The following is a 20,871-nucleotide window of genomic DNA, read 5'->3' as shown; positions in this document are numbered from 1 at the left end:
TTTCCATTGAATTTAGGAATGTCCGAAGGAAGTTTGTGAGGAATCGCTGGCCACCAATGGGCATAGGCGATTGGATCGTTCGTCAAACGATGTAAATCTGGTAATTCTAAAGTTGCCACAAATGGCAACTGTTGATTCAGGTTTGGCGAGGCGTACCCTGGATATGATGGAATCGCCTGAGCAGTAGGTCTTTGCACACCAGCATAATGCAACTGATGTTGATATGACTGATATGGCTGGTGGGCTTGGCCACTGTAAAGTGGTTGGTTTAACCCGTTCTGAATATAGGGTTGCCCACTATTTGCAAAGATCTGTTGCTCAGATCCCTGGTACACCTGTTGAAACTGAGGTTGTTGGTATTGCACCATCCATGGTTGTGAAGCCATGTTTTGCTGTGCGACACTAACCGACGGACCAAGATGCGGGTTATAGTCCCCATTTGTATCTGTGTCGTCCCGGCAATTGGCGATTGTGGTTGTGTTGCGGGGTCAATAGGCTGTTGCATTACAACTTGGGGTTGACATACAACAGGCATCGATTGAACTTGCGACACGGTTACAATTGCTGGCGTCGTCGGGATACTAGACATAGGTACAGATTGTTGCATAGAATATACAACTCTCGGTTGTTGGGGTAACATAGGCACCCAACCACTCGTCGTTACTTCAGTCAAACCTGAATGTGGTTGATAACTGCCGTATGGGTATCCCCCCGAAAGGGGAAGTGAAAGAGCATATTGCCCCCCATACGGTAACAATCCGAGCTCAAGGGTATAGATGGCCTTTGAGGACTGGATGGTCCAAAATGATTCCCAAAGGGTCAATTTGTCTAGTTTCAACATAAGAATTACCGGGTATTATACCGGAAGAACAAACTGGAACAGACCAAGTTGTCATAATAGTCCCTGGGTGGACTCCTTCTAGCTGATGAGAGCTAGTCGGGACGGCTGGTATGCCGGCAAACATCGTTGGAATGGCAGCAGGAGCTTCTGCTGTCGCTGTGTCATTTGGCACAGTCCTAGATGTCGACGGTTGTTCAGACATTTTAAGTCTATCCAATAAACTTCCTAACGATTCTTCAGGAACTTCCGGTGGCGATAGACAAACTTCTGATGCAGAAGGAAAAAGAGGGGTACCTACTCCAAAATGAATTGGAGTATTTGCTTGCTGGTCCTCTACGATTTCTTCTATTGCAATCAGACCAGGAGGAAGAGGCAGACCGTCAGGTCCGTAAAAGATTTCTGGTGCCGAAGAAGGGGTTGCTTCGACAGCGACAGTTGTTTGAACAACAAGACTCTGTGGACCGGTTTCAGATGGAACTGGTTCAGTTATGCAAGTACTTGTTTTCAGACTAGGATCAGTACGACTGTCCTTCTGTTGCTGTTGAACTTCTTCAATAGAGGCAGGGATTCCAGAAATACTGGGAGTGACCAGAATCTCAGATGTTGTTGGAACTTCTGTTCTAACTTTAAAAGGAGATTTTGACCTGGTCAAACGAGTTCGCTTCGTCCGTACTACTCTCGGTTCCGGAGACAAAGGCGGTTGACTCGCAAGCCTCCCTGAACGACGGGTTTTAATTGACTTTCCTCCACGGTTGCGGATTACTTGATCAACTAAAATACAAAAAGGGAATTATGTTTCCGTATTGAATGAATTTTATTAGACGCTTTTAGACACAACTTTGCTTTTTCATGTTTTAAGAGTCGAGAAAAAGCTAAAGATGACTCTAGTCGCCTTCGATGTATTAACGAGCCCGAAGTGACAAATGCTCGGTTGGACCTTTTCAGTTATAGAGTTTGAAAAGAGCCAAAAGAAACTGCTCTGGAGATCTAGGCAGAGGGTGTGCCAAACCTTTCGCGAAACCACAGAATACGTTTTACGGTACGGGTGGTCGATCTTCGTGAATGCTGTGTTCACTGCATCGCGATCAGTAGGGCGGTCGACACGGCTTCCTAAGGATAAAGGATAATTGCCTATAGGGGTCTCCCAATATACGCGACGGTACGCGGGAGCTCAAATCCGTATTAGTGCTATCGTCCCTCAGGAGGAATCACCCACCTTCGTAGAGATCGACAGTCACTACGTTTAACGACGCCGGAACACGTCTCTACCTAGACCTCTATTGTGAGCGTTATGTTACAATGCGTTGTTAGATTCATTCAATATATTTTAAGTTGATCTTGTTTATCAGTTTGTCTTTCAGGATCACCACGAGATGTATTGGTACAAATTCCTAAATGCAGCTAAAATGATAAGCAAGCTTTCACAATCTTTTTAGCTTTGAAAATCCTAGCTACTGAAGGGAGAGAAAAACAACATCTTTCCACACAGAGCACAAAGCACAAACTAATGCACTTTCTCCTAGATCAGACACCCAAACTTATCAAAAATGCAAATGCAAGATGCATGTATTTCTTTTCTTTTCCTTTAATGTTGATGCTAACAAAAGGAAAACTGTTGTATGACTTTCGAATTCAATTTGAAGTGTAAACAAACAAGTATTGTCTAAATGAAAAGACGCTTTACAGGTACTTGTTTTACACTAAAAATGTATGAATTCAAACCATAAAGCGAAAAACAAACCAACTCAAACAGCCATGAACAGTAATAACACTAACTCATAAGATCGCAAAGATACTTTTACAGCTCAGGATCTAAGAGGCCACAGCTACTAGGTTCGCTTTTCACAATGGGAAATTGTAACTGAAACAAGAAATACTGAAAGAACGTTTACAATTTCATCACACAACTGAGGCGGAATAAAGTCAAGGAGAAGTGGCTTACAGCAAGTACAATAACCAGCAAGCAATCAGCCAAAAAACAAGTGCAAACAGGGCCAAGACACAATAGGAAGACTGAGCAAGACAAGGGCTAACTGGACCAGCGCAGGTTCTAGTCTACCAATCTCACTCTCAGCGCAGTTCCCGAAGGGAGCACCTGCGCTGTAATGCAGGCTTCCTGTGTACAGCCTGCACTGACTCACGAGAGTTACGTCTGCTAAGAATTCCGGGTCATAAAAAGCTCAAAAATGCACTGTATTTGCTGAAATAAAAAGCTATAGGTCAAGTACAGGCTAAGGGATGATCAAGAGGATAAAGATCTATCACAAAGAGTAAAGATTCATCTGTAGATTAGCTCTTTAAATCTTGAATTTGCTCAGCAAAGGAGCAAGAGTAGCAGTCCCTCTACTTTGCTTTTGATATAGTCAAAAGCTTTTCGATTTGGTACTCTTTTCTTCAAGAAATGAATAGCAAAATACTACAAACAACAACAAGATACTAGGATCCCCAGCGGAGTCGCCAGTTTGTTGTGGGGAAAAGTATCCGATGCGGATGACACTAACCCTTCTAAAGGTGACAGTCTTTAGCAACAACTGAATGATAAAGTTTTCATGTTCCACTTTATGAAAGTACAGAGAGAATAGTAAGAAGGTCAACCAACCTGGCGTCTTGCGCTTAGTCGATCCTTGTCCTTCTCTCTTTGTATCCTGCTCCCAGCTCTTTGCTCTCCTAGCCGATCCAGCTACATACAGATCCTGCACAAAACAAGAGAGCGAACTACAAGATACATGTACTCATAACTGAAGCATGGATTAGGGTGCATCAAATATACATGTAAACACAAAGCATCTATGTAAAACAAGTATATAGGAGAACATGCAAACTTTATTGATAGAAAGTAACAGGGTTCCAGAGGAAGTTACAACCAATAATGTTGGATCCAATCCAGCAACACCTCCTCGGCAGCAAGAACTCTCCTCTTCACCTCTAGTAAAACAATCACCCAATAATCCTGGCGGTATACCAACAGCACCTCCTTGCTTATACAAAATTCCAGCCTCCCTAGACCTCATAGAAGAGCTCTATATATAGGAGGGAAGAGGAAAGGATGAGTCAGCTGGAGGCTGGCATATCGCTGACTAGTGTCCTCTCCATCTTCAGTTAATCTTCAGTCCTGTGTCCACTTGGAGATCCTTGCTTACACATGGTGATCAAGTACCTCTTACTCATCACAGGGCGAATCTCATGAACCAAGTGTCATTTTGGAAGCTTCCTGGGCAATTGACACCTTGCAGGATGACTGTGCCACTTGGCCAATCTCGCCCAGCGCAGGTAGCCTTCATTGTTTTTGACTTCCAGCGCAGGTACAGAGTGGGACAGTTGCAATACAGCGCAGATGCTCAGTTAAGCAGCTGACATGATCCAAAATAAGCCTGTTTTGAAGTGTTTTCAGGTGGAGAACTGATTGGAAGTGTTGTTGTTTGATGACCTTGTTCTTTTAGGGGTAAGAACAACATGTTTAGGGACTGAGGATCCCTGTAATTATTGACATTCCATGCTCCTTGACGCGAGGCACAAAAATGTCTATAACAAATATTCACCTCCATTGTCTGATCTAAGACACTTCAATTTCTTTCCTGTCTCAATCTCAACCAAAGCTTTCCATTTCTTGAAAGTATCAAATACATCAGATTTATTCTTAATACAATAAATCCAAGTTTTTCTAGTTGCATCATCAATACAAGTAACATAATAACGAGAGCCACCGAGAGATGATACCTGAGCAGGTCCCCATACATCAGTATGCACAAGCTCTAATTTTTCATTCTTCTTTTCTTTCCCAACTCTAAGAAATTTGACTCTCTTTTGTTTTCCATAAATGCAATTCTCACAGAAGTCCAAATCAACATTCTTCAAACCTGGCAACAAATTCCTTGAGAGAAGAATCTTCATCCCCTTTTCACTCATGTGTCCGAGCCTATGATGCCATAATGCTGCATCTGCTCCTTTGGAAGTTAAAGCATTAACAGAGTTAGAAATACCATTGCATAAATACAATGTACCAACCTTTTCGCCTTTTGCTATTACCAGAGCTCCTTTGGCGACCTTCCAAGCTTTATCTGTGAAAGTTGTCACACAACCTTCACCGCCTAACTGCCCTATTGAAATCAGATTTTTCTTTAGATCTGGAACATGCCTTACCTCCTTTAATAGCCATTGGTTTCCATTCTGCTATTTTACAAGAACCTTACCCATTCCAACGATTTTACAGGGTTTATCATCACCGAGACGAACTTGTCCAAAATCTCCTTGAACATAGTCATGAAAGTATTTCTTATCAGGTATGGCATGGAATGAAGCCCCTGAATCTACCACCCAGGAATCAGTAATATTTTCGAAAGAAAGAATCAAAGCATCTTGTAACACCTCACCTGTCACATTTGCTTCATGATTGTTTTCTTGTTGTGCATCTCCTTCTTTTCGCTTCCGAGATCTACAGTCTTTCTTTAGGTGTCCTTTCTTTCCACATTTCCAGCACACTATCCCTGATCTGGACTTGGATCTGCGTTTCCTTGATTTACTGCGATATCCTGAGCTCTTTCCTCTTTCCATTTTTCTTCCTCTAGACTCTGCACTCAAAGCATTTCCCGATGTCTCACCGGAGCTTTTCCGTCGCATTTCCTCACTAAGGATAGCACCGACAACATCATCAAACTTTAAAGTACTAGATCCAGAAATAGAGTTACTAATGGCCATTACCAAACCATTCAACTTTCTGGTAATGAGCACAAGAATAACAGAGCTCTAACTTCATCATCAAAGTTTACCCCTACATAACTTAACTGACTTGTAACTGTATTAAAATCATTTAAATGGTCTGCAACAGATCCACCTTCCGACATATTCATATTAAATAACCGTTTCATAAGAAATACCTTGTTTGAGGCCGAGGGTTTTTCATATAGTTTCGATAGCGTCTGAATCAAACCCTGTCTCATGGTTTCCTTCGAAATGTTGAAGGCGACTGACGCAGCAAGGCACAACCGTATTGTTCTGAGTGCCTTTCTATCGAGAAGGTTCCATTCTTCGTCTATCATACCCATTGGCATATTTGATTTTCCGCCCAATGGTAGGTATAGATCTTTCTGATACAGATAATATTCCATCTGCATCTTCCACAGCGAGAAGTTTTTGCCGTTAAATTTCTCGACCCTAAACTTACCATCTTCCACCATTTCTCCCACTCGAACCAGGAACCCTTCTTTCCTGCGAGTTTATCAGCCAAATAGACCTTCGGCTCTGATACCAGTTGTTAGAAAATTATATATTACGGAGCAATGGAACACATAAAATATTGCAGAAATATAAACACAGAAAATGCACAAAACAAGAGAGACACAGATATACGTGGTTCACCCAGTTTGGGCTACGTCCACCCCCAACAGCCAGTCCTTCCTTTCTATTATCCAGCAAAATGAAGAGACACAACCTACAGCAAATTCGTTGTAATATCCTATGTTTTCTCTCACAGTCTCACCTCTCTGTTTCTCGCTCACAGAATACACATCTATATCTCAGCCTCAAATACAATTCCCTCGTACAAAAAGAGGGGTTGCCTTCTAGGGCAAAAAACCCTAAACTAAACATAAGTTCTACCGTCAGATCATCTGCCTAATGAATGGCCCAAATTGACTAGAAATTACTATACTTTTACAAGGCAATTTTACATTTGTTTTTAGCTTCGGGGGCGCTGCCCCCGAGCCCCCGCTGGCCCCAGACCCCCCAGCCGAGGGGGACAAGTCCCCCTTGCACCCCCCCCCCCCCCCCCCCCGCGTGGAGGGTGTACAAACTTCCTGGGGTATACATCCGGCTGAAACAAAGACCTCTGAACAATCATGCTCCACACACAACAGTTCCTATAATAAATTTTTTCTTCTTGAAAATGAAATAGAATGCTTAATCTGTAACAACTTTGGCCATGAAGAATGCAGGAGTAAATTTCAGCAAATATCTCAAAGGGAGAAAACTCCATTAAATCCAAAAATATGGAGAAATAAAGAACCACAAACAGAAAGATGTGGTATAGCCTTGTATGCATAAGGACAAGAAAACTAGTGGTACATCAATAGTGGATGCTCAAAACACATGACAGGTGACAAAGAAAAACTACACTCATATAATGCCTTAGAAAAGGAAAAGAGTGTATCATTTGGAAATGACACTCCTGCTGTCATAAAAGGTAAAGGATTTGTTTTATTGAAAGAAAAAGTAAAAGCTGGGAATGTTATGTATGTTGATGGCTTAAAGCATAACCTGTTAAGTGTGAGTCAAATGTGTGATCAAGGAAATGAAGTAGTGTTTCGATCAAATGGATGTGTTGTTCGTGAGCTTGATATAGGGGAAACCATGATTAAAAGTACAAGAACTCCAAACAACCTATAAATACTCAAGGGAGGACAACAACAGTGTTATCTAAGAAAAAATAATGAAAACTCACTACGGCACAGAAGATTGGGACATCTAAACTTTTCTCAAATAAGAAAAGCATGCAGATTCCAGGCTGTTCGTGATCTTCTAGATATCAACATTCCTAAAAATACTATATGCAAATCATGTCAATTCGGTAAGCAAACCAGATCTCAATTCATCAAAAAGGAAGGGTAAGCTAGTATGCCTCTTGAACTTGTTCATACTGATTTATGTGGACCATCAACGAAAAAGTCACCTCATGGAGAAGAATACTTTATATTGTTCCTTGATGATTTTTCCAGAATATGTTGGATAGGTCTTATAAAGCATAAAGATGAAGCATTTGAAAAATTCAAAGCCTTCAAAGCTTTGGTTGAAAATGAATCAGATCGCAAAATAAAATTCTGATTTGATCGAGGAGGGGAATTTACCTCAAATGAATTCTTTGACTTTTGTCAAAAACATGGAATAAAAAGGCAGTTCTCCACCGCAAGGACTCCTCTGCAAAATGGAGTGGTGGAAAGGATGAACAGAACTGTTTAATAAATGGCTAGTGCTATGCTAGATTAATCTAGAACTCCTGCAACCTTCTAGGGTGAAGCTGCATTCACCACCATCACTATTCTCAACCAAGCAAATGTTCGAGTAAACAGCACTCAAACTCCACATGAACTTTGGTATGGTAAGACTCCTACTATAAAATACTTCAAAGTTTTTGGAAGAAAATGTTACATCAAAAGGACTGATGAAAAACTTGGTAAGTTTGAACCCAGAGCAAATGAAGGTATTCTTCTTGGCTACTCTTCCCGAAGTAAAGGATATAAATGTTATAATAAAATACTTGGGAAAATTATTGAAAGTATTGATGTTGTGGTTGATGAAGCATGCAAAAATCCAAAATAGATAAAAGCCGAAGATTATGACAATGAAGAAGATGAGGATCATTTTTCCACATCAAATCACACTAATTCTGAAAAAGAAACCAATGAAGCACCAGAAGAAGAGATAACGATAGAAGAAAAGACTCTGTCTAGGTATGTTTAGAAAAATCATCTAAAAAATCGAATTTTAGGGGAAAAAGGGGTAGGTGTGGAAACAAGAAGAACCATTGCTGAAGCCTCAAGCTATCTAGCATTACTATCTTCCATTAAACCTCAAAATGTAAATGAAGCATGCAGAGATGAATGTTGGGTCAAGGCCATGAATGAATAACTTGAGCAAATTGAAAAGAACAATACTTGTGAATTAGTTCCTAGACCTCCTGATAAGAATATCATAGGAACCAAATGGATATTCAAAAACAAGCTGAACGAAAATGGAGAAGTTATCAGAAACAAGGCCAGACTCGTCTGCAAAGGATATGCTCAACAAGAAGGTATAGATTTTGAAAAAACTTTTGCACATGTTGCTAGACTTGAAGCCATAAGAATGTTCCTTAGTCTTTCTAGTTTTCAGAAATTAAAAGTATACCAAATGGATGTAAAACCTGCCTTTCTTAATGGAGACTTAGAAGAAGAAGTCTATATTGAACAACCAGACAAATTCATTCTTGGAAATGATGCAAAACTTGTATGCAAACTCAGAAAGGCTCTTTATGGTCTAAAACAAGCTCCAAGGGCTTGGTATTACCATCTTGACAAATATCTCCACCAACAGGGATTTTCAAAGGGGTTAGCAGATAGAAATCTATATACAAAGATGGACATTGATAACTTGCTAATAATTGTTGTGTATGTTGATGATATCATTTTTGGTAGAAATGAAGAATCCATGAGTTGAAATTTTTCATCAGTAATGTAGCAAGAGTTTGAAATGTCCTTGCTTGGTGAGCTTACCTATTTTCTTGGTCTATAAGTTCAACAAAATAAAGATGGTATTTTTCTCTCCCAAACCAAATATCTCAAACAGATCCTGAAAAAGTATGGCATGGAAGATTCTAAACCAATATGTACCCCAATGGTAACAAGATGCAGTCTTAGCTCAAATGATGAATCAGTAGTAGTACATCAACCAACTTACAGATCCATGATTGGCAATCAGATTTATCTAACAGGTACCTGACCATACATCATGCATCCAGTGGGAATAGTTGGAAGATTCCAAGAAAATCCAAAGGAATCACACCTTCAGGCAGTCAAAAGGATTTTAAAATATCTTCAAGGAACATAGAACTTTGGTTTATGGTATCCTGGAGATACAGATCTTACACTTCATGCATATACATATGCAGACTGGGCAAGAAGTTTTGATGACAGAAAAAGCACTAGTGGTGGTGCATTCTACATGGGTTCCAACTTAGTGTCTTGGTTCAGCAAGAAACAAAGTTCAATTGCATTATCTATAGCTGAAGCAGAATATGTGGTTGCTGCATCTTGTTGCACACAACTACTTTGGATGATGCAAACCTTGCAAGACATTCAGATCAAATGTACTCCACCCATCTCCATTCTATGTGATAATACAAGTGCCATTAGTATTTCAAAGAATCCAGTCATGCACTCCAAGACCAAGCACATACCCATCAAATATCATTTTCTACGTGAACAAGTGCTTGAACAAAAGGTCAAATTGGAGTATGTTCCCTCCAAAGAACAGGTTGCCGATATATTCACTACACCACTGCCCAGAGAGACATTTGAATATCTCAGACAAAAGCTGGGAGTATTTGCTACATCATCCTGCTATTAAATCCTATCTTCTTCAGAGAAAGATGGTTATACACGAGTTTCACGAAGCGTAGTCACATACATACGCTGGTCTCTGTGGGTACAGTCGCGTATATGTTGGCTTGAAGAAAAGCAGGAGGCCAGACTCAGGAAGAAAGGGGTCAGATATGGTTCAGTGAATTATCTACTCCACTTGATGATGGTTACAATCAGTTGATGGCATGTGGAAATATGTTGGCTCTCATAAGTTGTTGATAACTTGATGTATATCTGATTGATGATGATGCCTTGATAACTCTTCTAGTATATGAAATGATCAATTTGAACGTGAACATCTAGCACAGATTCAAGGGGAGCATATGCTTCTAATAGTGCATTGTTGTCATTATCTTAGAAGATATTGGTACAGATTCACATAGTTGTTTTTTATTCAGGTGGAATAGGTTCAGGAGGAGAACATGGTTGTTGGTTTGGATGTTGATTGATAGATGATGTTGATGATAGTTGTTGTTGACTATCATGGTCTTGTTTAAGATATTTGGTCTTTGTTATATAGGTCATGTATATCATTTAATGTAAAGGTCATGAAAAGACCTAATTTGTAACCCCACTATGCATGGGACGGATGATGTAATGTTTCTTGTATAAACTATTGGTATATCCCCATTTGTTTAGGTGATGGATGTATGTATGAGCCTTTGGTGATAGGAAGGTCATTAGTGATTTATGTATAGAGTCATGTTATCTTTTTGCAGACCTTGCTTGTGATCAGGGGGAGCATGGACTCGATCATAGGAGCTCAATCAGCACACTTCAGCATAACAGAGAATTCAGTAGGTACTCAGGGGGAGCACGACCCTTTGCCCTTGATGACAAAGGGGGAGAGTGACTTCTTGTTGCCATAAAGTTCAAAGGGGGAGATTTTTGGCATTATGACACAGGTGTTGTCCTTGATGGAAACTCGCTCAGATGACAGATCACAATACAGCAGGTTAATAGCACAGAGTTATAGATCAAACTTCACAAAATGAAGAAAGAGAGGTATATCCAGGTTCACCATTGGCCAAGCTGTGTATACACATGGGTTCACTGTATACAAGTTGCGTATACGTACACATGCATTTTCACAGAAGGAAAATGGCGTATACCTTAGAAAACTAAATTTTTGGTCCGAAGTATTTGGTCCGAAGTATTTAGTCCATGGTATTTTGATCCATGGTTTTGGTCCAAGGTATCTGGTATGAGGTATTGACCCTAGGTATTTGGTCCAAGGTATTGGTCCTAAGTGGTTTTGGTCCATGGTATTGAGAAAGGCCTAAAACTATAAAAGGAGGAGAAGATCATTAGGCCAATGTGTGCAAGTATCGAATATCTGATAAAGTGTGAGATCTAATACGTAGGTTATTGGCTTATGGTGTTGTGCTTGATCTGAACCGGATGAACCTTAGTGCTTGATGAAGGATAAGATCTAATGATGTATCAGGATCTTAAGGCTTGAAGTGAATTATCTTTATGTGATTTGATCCTGTATCTGAATAACTAGCGCATGTTGTAGTCTATAAATATGATGATTAGGGTATGAATGAAGTCTGGAATTGTTGTAATGTTTAAATCATCATTTATAGATTTGTACGCGGGTTCACTTTAGAGAAGGGGCATATGCACGCTGGTTCTGCATATCAAAACAACGTATACATCATAAATTTGATTTGCAGATTTGTACACAGGTTCGCTTTGAGTAAAGAGCTTATGCATGCAGGTTCAACACATGGAAGTAGTGTATACCTTATAAAATATGTTTTAGCTGCTTTTGTTTGTTGTTGCAGTGTTCTGGTTACTTTCTTGGGTTCTGATTACTGTATTCTGGTAACAGCATTCTGAAAGAGAAGATTGATGGGTTGTCAAAGTGATTGATTGATTTGATTGTGGTTGGTTCAATAGGAGATTGGTTTATTCAAATATATTTGATGATTGAATGATGTTGTTGATGGATACTATCTGAAAATTTATGAAACGTGGTCCCTGGAAGAAAAGAGAAGGTTGTAGCCTTATGTAGGCCGGAGCCTACATACTAGTAAGCATATCAGCTAGTACAAGAGTGATGGGGTTGTAGCTCACTTCCAATAGAAGCTATAGAATGAGAGAAGGTTGTAGCCTTCTATAGGTAAAAGCCTGCATACTAGTATAAGACTGCACCAGTACAAAAATTATAAACTGATTTTTCTTATTATTAAAAGAAGACAAAGATGACAACAGCAGGTGGTTTTCACCCACATTAGGTTTCCACCTTATATCTTGGTGTTCTTGTATGTTCCTTATGTGTGATGCTTTATTCTTCTTTCACTACACTTTCTAATGAATTCCTGATATACTGGTTAAAGTTCAATGCATGATAATTTGGGTAAATCAAAAGATCTCTGCATATACGCTGGTTGCATTAAGTATAGTTGTGTATACATTCCATTTCACTAAGCTGAAGTAGCATATACAAATCAGTTTTGAAAATTAAATTATTGATCTAATAATACTGATTCACCACCCCTCTCAGTATTATTTCCAACAGAAAGTAGTGCATACATGCAGATTGTCCTCATTGAAGGAGCGTATACATTCTAACATATGGTTTTTGAGGTTGCAATTGGTTCTTGTTGTTGATGCAGTGTTCTAGGTTCAACTCTGTGTTCTGGTGAAAGTGATCTGATTGTTTAGATTGATTGATTTTGTTTTTGCTTCATATTTGATGGGTTTCAATGATTGGTTGATGTAGTTGTAATTGATGGTTGTATTGCATTGGTGATTGATTTTGAACTTCAATGTTCTGATGGGTCCAATATGAAAATTTGATGAAACATGGCTTACATATTGTGTTGATGTGTACCAAGAGTATCTAGTCTGAAAATTTATGACACATGATCCCTGGAGGAGGAGTGAAGGTGGTATCCTTTTGTAGGTCGACACCTATGTACTAGTACAATTTTACGCTAGTGCAAGAGCTAGGGGGTTGTAGATCCCTTCTAGTAGCAGCTAGAGAATGAGTAAAGGTTGTAGCCTTCTGCAGGCTAGCCCTATGTACTAGTAAACACATCAGCCAACACAAGAGCTAGGGGGTTGGAGCTCCCTTCCAGTAGAAGCTGGAAAATGAGTGAATGTTGTAGCCTTCAACAGGTAGATGCCTGCATACTGGAAAAAGACTATATCAGTACAAAACTTGTAAACACATTTTATAATAATAAGATTGAAGACTAATACGATAGCAACGGTGGTTTTTCCCACATTGTGTTTCTACTTGAAAAATCCTGGTGTTCATGTGTGCTGCTTATGTGTTTTGATTTATTCTATTCTTAATGCATCTATTTACTTCTTAGTAAATGCATTACACTATGATTTAAGTTCAACAAATAATGAATTAGTTGTTTTACAAATTTATTATCTATAGTTTGTTTCATTCATTATAGTCGTAGACATACGCTATTTGGTTTCTGTAAAATCGTGTATATAGTTTGAAAAGGAAAATTTAGTATTGTTAAAGTTTAAATATTGATTTAACCCCCCCCCCCCCCCCCCCCCTAGTATTTTTTCCCAACATAAACATGACAAGAAGGATCACCACCTTCTCCCTTGAATTGTTATAACATCAATTAGGTTTTGCATCCATCATTTTAAAAATTTGAAGTAAATACATGAAATGACCATGACATGAACCAGTCAATTAACCATGCTTATAATCAGAATAAAACCATGTAAATAATAGAGATATAACAACCATTAAATCCACATATAAACAAGTGAAAAAGAAAGAGAGCTTAGATTTCATTAATCATAGGAAACTCTAACCAGGTTCAGGACTTCCATGTACCACCCAATCGTAGACATGGCTGAACCAATTCTTTATTTCAGCCAGTCACCCTTGTTCCATATCCAATCATGAATGTGGGATATTGTGGAGAAACCAATCCAAAAACAACTAAAGGAATCCAGAGGTCAAACCACCTCCACCCTCACCAAACCGTGATCACACCAAAATTGGTGCTCCAATCACAACCGAACCAAACTTGGAATGTTATCCAGAATCCATCACTATCCTTGAGGAATTTTTCGCCTCCTTGTCTCTCAAGCTTTACCGCAATCCAATCCTAAATCACTAGGCCCTAAACTGATACCAGTCTCTCAAGATTTACAGCATTCCAAACCTGGATCACCAGGCCCTAAACTAATACTTCTCCCTCAAGCTTTACCATTTATCTCGCCAAAACAGGTTAAGGGATTCCTAGGCCTTTGGGAATGAACCTTGAGACAACCTTTGCCCCGGATTCTGAAATCTGTCTAGCAAACCAAATCTCAAAACTGAGATAAAAATCCCAACATACCATGGCATCCAGAAAAAGACAAGTCTAGGTTGAAAACCACTATCATAACCCGAAAAACCATGCCACTGATAGCAAGAGAACCATACACCAACATGAAAATCCATGCATGTCAAAACCAGCTAGGAAATCACACATGCAATATGTTACCTACAAGTATTTTGGCTGAATTTGCTTGATCCTACTCTTCCTTCCTTTCCATTTGCTTGCTTTTCCTTCCTTGATCTAGATCTAGAGTGCTCCAAAAAACTCTAAGTGACCAATAGTGAGAGAGAGAGAATAATGGGAGAGATCCAAAAATTGAAATGACAATTGGTTACCAACTGATCCTCGGAAGACTTTTTATTAACGAGGCCTCTAATTTCTTCATTTTCCATTATTTTACTTAAATTTCCTCCTCACATGCAACCTATGACCTTTCACCTTACTTTTCTCCTAATTTCCTTTATTTTCATAAATAAATGTGCCAAAAATTCGTTTTTTACTTTTAATTCCTTTGACTTATCCTTCGTCATTTTTCTTATCCATAAACACATCTAATGATGCGCACTAGGATAGCTTTTCCTAACATTCAGCATGGAATAAGTTTCCCTTAACCATGGTCTTATTTTTCCTTTATTAAATTTTATTACATGAACTTTTCACCAGGGTTGTTACAGAGAAAACTGCCAATTTTTTTATTGTTATGATGTAAATTAAAACCTATTTAATTACATCAATTTTTTTGTGAACACCCACTCACTGTAGGCATCGACCCCCTTAAGATAACAAGCATCTACTTTCCAAGAGGCACCAACCTCTTATGAATGAAGGCCACGACCTTCTTTAGCCACTATTCTACTTTTCATGTAATTTTCAAACTAAAAATAAGGGCAATACATATACAGAGAAATACCAATGTGGCTCATTGTGGTATCATACTTCTGCTCTTAGTCCTCTACTATTCCACTGGCTCTCTCGGACTCACATAGAAACACTTTATCCTCTGCACACTATGCAGTAGCCCATTGTACTCATCTGTCTGCTCTGAACTGCATATACTCTGTTCTCGGCCTTCTATCACACAAGCTCTCTACAACACTCTATTTTAGTTCAACACTTATACTAATTGCTCAACTCCCACACACTTTTCTCCTTACTCTTCAACACATACACAACAATTTTGTATTCCACACATTGCTCAATGGAAATCACGGGTTTTGTTCCTTTGTTGCACTCTGCTCAATGTTTCCTCTACTGCATGCTTCCACACTACTTGAGTGTACCTCTGTATGGCTCCTCCATCCTGATGTTACACTTGATGCTTCAATTTTGTCGTTGCATTAAACATGAGGATGGGATCTTGGGTGCTTAACTAACTCACTGTTTGATTCTCCATGCTGAGATTGTAATATCAATCCATTTGTGAACTCTAATGAGACTCCCCATGCTTATTCATGGCTTAAAAATCTTGATTGTACTTCAGCATGGATTCTATGTTCCTCATTTAAGTCTATAAGGCACGCATGAAAGATCATAGATGGCTTTCTTCTAACCTCGAGACCAACCCAGCAATACTTCACTGAGAATCGTGGTCCTCGTCACCTTGACCTAGCGATATTTGTAGTTGCCATTAACTTCAACATCCTATTCCTTTGGCTTTCATTTACTCTCTAACCATTGACCCATTCATCCTTTAACATTCTATATTGTAGTATCGGAGCCTTAACACATTGTAACTTATACTAAAAGAACGTTACAAAATCACAAAGTTATGATGCCTTTAGGCCCTTTCTTCTTGTCCCCCCTATCATTTTTCCATATGAACGGTTGTTGTAACTGGGGGCATAGCACTTAGGTGTTAATGCCTTCAGGCTACTGTTGGGGGCCTATCTCCTTTTGTTATTTTATCTCGCCCTTGGTTCTTTAGGTTTCTACTACCATGTTCCACCACATCGAAAGCCTCTTCATATAGTAACTTTCTAAAAAAAAACATTTATAAAGGAGTTCTAATGTTTCCTACCTCCAATAGACTTCATAGCACTTAGGTGCTAACCCTGCTCTATGCCCTCGGTTCTTTGAACTCTACGACCAAGTTCCAATCCACATAAGATCCCCTAATATCAGAGCCTTTTTCATAAAGCATTTACACTAGAGTTACGAAATTTACAATCGTCGATATTTTGACCTCTGAGATGACATCATGTTGATGTCATTATTTCCACATGGCATCTCCTTAGTGGTGACACATGTCACACAAATTTTCCCCATAAGGCCACCGAAAATGTCGAATCTGACTACCGCGCGTCCACCGTACAGCCATATCATGCTAATGTCATCTACCACATCAGCTCCTCAGGTCCAATCATCTGCTACCATGTGTCCTATTAGAGGAGAGAGAAAGAGTTCCTCAGCCCTTGGTTTTTCAACGAATTCTTTTGTATTTATTCTTCTTCACAAACCTCGGCACTTTCAAAAGAATGCAATTGTTAAGGAGTTATGAGGTTCCAACCTTTGATATTCCAAGGTCCCAAAGTTCTTTCTTCTGATATTTCAAGCTTCACTCTGACCTCTAAAATTACAATATTTCATGATCAGCTCCTGAGACTCCAATCTTCTGATATTTTTTCCTATCGAGGTCCTGATATGCTAGCTTTCCCTGATATTTCAGCCTGCTTAGGAATTCAAAATCTTAACTTCGGCAATCCATATCTTTTGATCCAAGAGACCATTTGCAAACTTTGACACACCATTGGAAATCTATTTCAGATCACTTTCCAGTGGAGAGAGTTTGATGTAGGCTTTGAGCCCATTTTCTACATAAGAAATAGTTGCAAATTTTATGTTTTTCTTTTCACCTTGGCCCTTCTCTTGTCCTTGGAATCCTAGACTCCCAACCACCATATTCATTTTTTTATGGCTTCTCCAATAAACCTGCTATTATAGTGATTCTTGACCAGAGATGCCGCAACCATAGGGCTCCTTCTAAGCTTGATACATCAATCATATCAATGCTACCATATGCTACCAAAAACCTCCAAGTTGATCTGGTTGACATCAATGCCAACACACTTGCAACCACTATCCATCCAAACAATGCTAACTATCCAACAAAAGATTCCTTGTATTTTGCAGTGGGTCGTGATTTATGCAGGTTGAAACACTACACCCAATAATCCCAACTATTATGTTAAGGTGGAAAGAGTGTGAAAACAAGAAAATGAAACAAGCATACAAATGAAAGAGGGTGTGCATATGGGCGTAAACATTTTTAGAGCCTATGATAATGTTTCCAATTAGTTTGGCTCATAAAAATGGACACAAGGATTTTGAACTATAGAAAAATAGGAAAAAATATGCAATACTCCTCATAAGTAGATATGATAGAGAAATGAATATCACTTAAAGGGCGGTTTGGGAGCAATGCACAAAATGACAAAGATGCGGGACTAAATGGTGTAGAGTCTTTTGTTTCAATATATATTTCGGATAGAGGAAATGTGTGGAGAAATGGAAAACCTCTTAGGTGTAATTCTAACAGACAGGACGGGCATGCAAAGAAAGGCCACAAAACTAGTCGCTCAAATATTGATAGGGAAGGACTTCACCTGCTCTACTACCATGTTAAACAACACAAAAAAAATAAAAAAGATGAATAATAAGTGTATGTTTGATTTATTCACAATGATATACATTTATAAAATATCTTATAACCCTTTGTTTTCATATACCGAGTGGTTTCATAGACTCTAGTGACCTTTCACATTCCACACCATAACCCTTAGTGGATTAGGTGTCAACACCACCCTTACTGTTGCCATATCAACACCCCATTTTTCTTCATGCAACCAAATAATCATATTATTGGTTGAAGACATCATTATACAATAGTTGTTTCTTGAATATCAAAATTTATAGGTGAATAATGTACAGTTGCATGTCATTGCCGAAATATATTTCACTTCATATGAAACTCCTCCTAGTATAGAAACACCCTTCCATAGTTTCAACAATAAGCTGCAGACAGTTGATCCTTTTGCTGGAGGTAATAAGTTCATAGTAGTTTCCATAATTTTCCCCTATTTTTTGTTGCCTTGACATTTATTGAAGTTGATCTATCATCATTCTTTTTCTCTTCACATAATTTCATCCTTGTATAAATAAAGAACCAATCAATCTTTGGAGGATCAACCAAAACCTTGGAAGAAATTGAGTAGGTACATTGTCCTACAATTTTAGGATCATTGAAGCAAGGTAAAAATATATTAGCAAATTGTAACATAGTCAAGACATCCTTCCAGCCTTGAAATAAATTGAAAAACACTTCCAACACTTCCCTTTTTATAACCTTAAGATATTTTGTAGTACAAAGGATTGTAGAAACATTGTAGGTATTAAGTGTAGCAAAGAATTCATAATAAAAGTTGGTACTTAGTTCAATTGCATGCAGTCCTCTTGGAAGATTAGGAGGGTTAGCTTCAAAGTCTTGTGATTTAGAATCTCTTTCTACCAAACTCTTTCCATGCTTTTTGTGGTTCTTATGGAAAGAAATATGTATTCCATTCCCTTATTTTATAAGGTTTTCATGAACTTCAAAGGAATTTGTTGTTGCAATCTGCCTTTTTTTGTGGCCTTTATCAGCAATTTTTAATGTACTATGCTCCATATTTGTGCAATCCCTGATTTGATGGTGAAGCTCCATTTTGACTTCAATTGGTCTGTCATGTGTAGTTATAATAATATTTTCCCTAAGTGTAGACTTGGGGACAAAATAGATCCGATTTTCATAGAATATGAGCTCATTTTCTACCTTGCACCTATCATCATGGACAAGTATGTCCAACAATTCACGAGAAAACTTATTTTTGGAGTAATCTACTAAGAGGTGGGCTCTCCAATCTTTCAAGAATGTCCCTATGTCACATTCAATGTTCTCTTTACCTCCAAACTCATCAAGTTGTAAGTTTCTACTTAACAATCCTTTGTGAGATTGATCTAAAAAACACAGAATTGACTATTTGCTCAATTTCTTCAGATATCAACTAAGGTTTCTTTTATGTGAACGAATGAGAGAAATTTATTTTTAAGTGCCTTTAAACATAAACTTGAAATCTAAAAATGAGCATGAACGGCAGAAAGAAAAGTATCAAACACATAAAACTTTGATGATGGAGTTCGTCCCTCCTGAACTACATCTTCAAGTCTACTTCCAAGTGGGCGTCTGCTATATTAAAAATTCTCATAAGTCTCTTTACATCAAATTTCGCCATTCTCGACTGTGCACACATGCATCAATGGCTATTGTAAACTAATAGGCCTCAGCCTCAGCTCTCCAATGCAACTTACATATTTCAAAAATGCCCAATATTGGCCAATTTATGCCTCAAAAGGGATTTACAAGTAGTGTACAAAACCATATTCTCAGCCTCACATTACAACTCCCTACAAAGGGCGCAGTGACAAATATTTTTATAGGCCCATGGGAGGTCCCAAGGTTAAACCCACAAGCCTCTTGGGATTGGCTTTTCATATGGATAAATTACAATAATACATATGGTTTCACATACTAAAACTCTACACAACTATTATAAAAAATGTTTTTATATAGTTCAAAGGCCTAGCGGTGATATAATAATCAACCCCATTGCATTTGGTTTTAACCAAAGTATTATCATTATTTGGACAGATATTTTTGTTGACTGCACACATTTTTATTAACATATGGTTATTAAACAATAGTTTTAACATAGTATAACAACCCCGCACCATACTTATCAACTCCGCATGGCATATATATTAAAATATAGTTTATAGCCTTCTGTTAGTGATGATTCGTGTGGCACATATTAATAATGGTATATAGTTTTCATTGTAACAACTCTGCCACTTGTTTGGAGGCACCGTTATAACTTTAGAACGCTAATAATAATATCCATGGGTTTGGTGGAGCCGCCAGGTTGGCAGGCTCCACCAACCCTCCCCCCCATGTGCCTTTTAAATAAGCTTTATATATAATATTTGCCTATTGTATTAATAAAGTAAAACCATGGGCCAATAGTAAAGTTTTGTGTTGATTTGTGGGAGGTCGCGATTTCGACCCTGACCCTGCCAATTCGACCTCTATCCTATTAACTTTGACTGCCACATACATTTATTTTTACCTGCATTATTGCCACGTATCCTTCTGAGAAACTACCACTTGGCCTGCAAAGGCCCATTTTTTTTCTTTTTGACAATAACTTTAGAACATGTTTTCTCACTCATACGGAGACCATTTTGGAAACCGAATATACTACCAGAATCTATGCGATGAGTTATTCGACTTGGCATTAGTTTCATGAGCATTTGAGGCTTTTTAACTTTGAGCATGATGAGGATCCACCTGGACCATTCCTCCCAAATGGAATCTTTTGGACCACCAAAAGTTTGGTTTTAAGCAGACATGAGGTGAGGGTATAGCTCCCTCACCGATTCAATCTCCATCCACCTTGATTTACTTGGATTCATGCCTTTGAGTCTCACTCGAAGATACTCAACATTTCCTTGCATGGAAGTGCGTACCTTCCCATCCAAGATGGTATCTTATTGTAAATCAGTCATACATTTAGGTGCA

The sequence above is a fragment of the Pinus tabuliformis genome, chromosome X, assembly GCF_031772625.1.
Source record: "Pinus tabuliformis cultivar Carrire ecotype Pingquan chromosome X, CPIR1, whole genome shotgun sequence".
In the NCBI taxonomy this organism is placed as follows: Eukaryota; Viridiplantae; Streptophyta; class Pinopsida; order Pinales; family Pinaceae; genus Pinus; species Pinus tabuliformis.
This window is presented reverse-complemented; position numbering follows the sequence as displayed.